Below are 3671 nucleotides of genomic sequence, written 5' to 3' on the forward strand. Positions count from 1 at the left end.
CGTTAATTAATCAAACAAACAAACAAACCGCATACATTGGAGGCCGTCCTTACATGACCATAGCTGTTAATAGGACGTTAATTAATCAAACAAACAAACAATCATTCAAGGTTAGAAGGGTCAAAAGGCTAATTTTTTAAACGACTTCTTCTCATGAACCAGAAGGCCCATGATACATTGGGCATGTAGCATGCTGAGATGAGGTTTGTTCAAATTAAGGACCTTGAACCTTCATTCCAACTGTCCATCACATGGGTCAAATAGGCTTAAATCATTTAAAGGACTTCTTGTGAATAACTCCGAGGCCTAGAGATCTGATATTGGGGCCTTGACAAGCTTGGATTAAGGCCTATCAAATTTGTTCAAATGAATAAACTTGATCTTCATTCAATGTCATGGGGGTCAAAAAGGCAAAATCTTTAAACTTCTTTTCAAGAATCAGAAGGACCAGGGTACTCAGCATGCTGGGATGAATGGCTACCAAGTTTGTTCAAATGAAGGACCTTGACCGTCATTTAAGGTCACAGGGGTTCAAATATGTTAAGACTTTTAAACGACTTCTTCTCAAAAACCAAAAGGCCCAGGATACTTATATTGGGCCCGCAGCATGCTGGGGTGAAGGGCTACAAAGTTTGTTCAAATGAAGGTCCGTGACCTTCATTCAAGGTAACATGGGTTTAAATAGGCTACAATCTTTAAACGACTTCTTCTTAAGAACTGAAAGGCCTAGAATACTCATATTGGACCTGGAGCATGATTAGGTGAAGGGTTACCAAAATGCAAGTTTGCTCAAATTATGACCTTGACATTCATTCAAGGTCACTGGGGTCAAATAGGCTAAAATATTTAAATGACTTCTTCTCGAGAACCAAAAGGCCCAGGATACTCATATTGGGCCTGCATCATGCTGGGATGAAGGGCTACCAAGTTTGTTCAAATGCATAACTTTGATCTTCAATCAAGGTCACAGGGGTCTTTAAACGACTTTGTTGTATAGATAGACCGTGTTAAGGCCCACGGGCTTCATGTTTGTTTCATTATATATTCAAACTCATGTGATTTTGTTTAATTCTTAGGTTTTGGATTGGCGTTACTATATCCAACTTCCCTTGTTATTGTTGGAATGTATTTCGAGAAGCGCAGAGCTCTTGCTACCGGAATAGCAGTATCCGGATCTGGAGTAGGTGCTTTAGTGATGGCTCCAAACCATTGAATTTCTCCTAGAGTTATATGGATGGCAAGGAAACAATTTGGATAATGTCTGCGATTGTTCTAAATACTGTGGTGTGTGGTGCCTTGTATAGACCTGTCTGTAGTGGCTTCTTCATCAGAGCACAGAAAAACCTTTGAAAAGTCTACCCTTACGTCACAAAAAACCTCTACCGTTACGTCACAAAAAACCTCTACCGTTACGTCACAAAGAACCTCTACCGTTACGTCACAAAGAACCTCACTAAATCTAAGGGGATGTTGCCAATTACGGAAATATTTGAACTATCATTGCTGAAACAACCTGTGTTCTTGCTTTCAGATATGCTGCTGTTTCTTCAATATGATGGGTAATACAATTTTTATTTTAAGAAAACGCATTTTTATTTTCATCTAAACATTATTATTCCAGAAGATTTGTTCCACATCTTCCAGCTGTGTTAGTGAGTTTTCCTTAATTCTATTTAAATATTATATAATTGATAAAGATCAATTAGGTTGTAATCGGAAATTTAATCCGTTCCTCGGTCACATCCAGTTGATTCTAGCGTTATATTAATCAAATCCTATCTGACGATAATTAGCTTCCTGACGATAATTAAAGGTAACTCCATAAAGGTGGTCGTAGTTTCTGCTTAGCACCGAGAATAAATAGCATGGGATGACTGGTTCCCCATTGTCAGTATTATAATGTGTCCGGGTTGGCTGTGTTTTGCGGCATGCTTCAGTGAGGCACTAATTAAACAAGGGATCGTCCTTCTTAATAACCATTACATCTCTTAATAGGACGTAATTAATAAAACCAACTAAATGGCTCTAATGAAACGACCAAATATATGTTATTATCCATGGTGGCCTTATTTTCGCCATAAAATATTCTCTGAGTGGATATAGCTGAATATCAGTCACGGAACGACAACTAATTTATAAATGTTATTCTGTCCTTTCTGTATTTTCTTCTTTTCAGGATATAACATTCCATTCAGTTACCTGCCTGTACATAGTGTATCTGTCGGCCTGTCCTCCCGGGAAAGTGCTCTTCTGATTTCAATCATCGGGATATCGAGTATTTGTGTCACGTGTCCTGGTCGGTTACATATCTGACAAGTCGTGTGTGAATACTCTTGTTCTAAACAGTGTCATGTTGTTGATAGGGGCGCTAACCACTAGCATGGTTCCATATTACACCACGTTTTGCAAGTCTGGCGCTGTACTCCGCTGTGTATGGAGCCACTACAGGTAACCTAATCTGTAATCTTTGTTTGTTTGATTAATTAACGTCCTATTAACAGCTATGGTCTGATTAGCCAATTCGACAGACCCATAATACGATGCTGTCAGACTCTTTTTAAACAGAGAGTGATAATAAGGATTTGTAGAGGCTACATGTTGCTTACCAGAGAAATTAACATAAAATGCGGTAAATCAAGACAGAAAGACATGAAATCTATCGAATCGGAAAAAATAGAGAATGTTATTTTTCAGTTTGCCAATAAAAACACTGCTATTCTTGTCACCCAACAGCCACTTTCGCCTCACTACTAACGATCATTCTTGTCAAAACTGATGGGTCTCCATGTCCTCTCGTCGGCACTGGGAATAGAGTTCCTGTGTATGGGCGTTGCCTTATTCATTGGGTCACCTATTGCAGGTAGTTGTTACTACAGACCGTAGTTATGTTACTTTCAGTTTGGCGTCCTTTCAATCTAGTACAGATCCTTACAACTACTCCGTTCCTCTTAGTGACAATAACAATCTGTATTTCAATCACATTAGTGTCCTTAGTATTACAACTAGTATTACATAAAAACCACACCGAACATGATATTTATAATGATTTAAAAAGGAACGCAAATATAAAAAAGATGTATTTGTTTCGCTTTAAATTGTAAATGGTAAAAGTATTAACAGTTAGTAGGTATTGGAAGTGTTTGATATAATATTTTAAGTCCCAACACAAACTGTAATAAATCATTGCTATTTAGACAATTACTTGGTATGTTTATTTCCAGGTATTTTATCTGAAATGAGCGGGAGTTACAACAGTGCGTTTTACTTCGGCGGTGCCGTCATCGGACTCGCGGGACTACTTAGCTTACCACTAAGCTGTATGGCAAGACGGGATCAACAAATGACAGTCGAAATCACCCGAAGACACTCCACAGCTGATACAACATCAAGTGTTTTACCAACGTCATTCAAGTCCATATAATTTATATTTCTTTGTTTACATATCAAAGCATACTTTCTGTTCATAGCCAGTGTCATTTCAGGACGGCCTCCCGTTGTATGTGTTGTTTTCAGAGATGCGGTATATTTTTAACTTCAACACAAGTTTATTTCCACTTAAGTGATAAGTCGGGCAAAGAAAGGCTGAAGTCGGTAAAAATAGTGTTAATATCTCCAGAATAATTTCTTTTTGAAATCGAAAAAATAAATTTTCCTGTCAAAATCGCTCTATA

At 38.0% G+C, this 3671-nt stretch overlaps 1 pseudogene; it reads left to right on the plus strand.

Annotated features, from left to right (window-relative positions):
• The first annotated feature begins 473 nt into the window (after window positions 1-473).
• On the plus strand, window positions 474-3466 carry LOC138313955 (monocarboxylate transporter 12-like; annotated as a pseudogene).
• The last annotated feature ends 205 nt before the right edge of the window (window positions 3467-3671 follow it).

The sequence above is a fragment of the Argopecten irradians genome, unplaced genomic scaffold (genome assembly GCF_041381155.1).
Source record: "Argopecten irradians isolate NY unplaced genomic scaffold, Ai_NY scaffold_1116, whole genome shotgun sequence".
Classification (NCBI taxonomy): domain Eukaryota; kingdom Metazoa; phylum Mollusca; class Bivalvia; order Pectinida; family Pectinidae; genus Argopecten; species Argopecten irradians.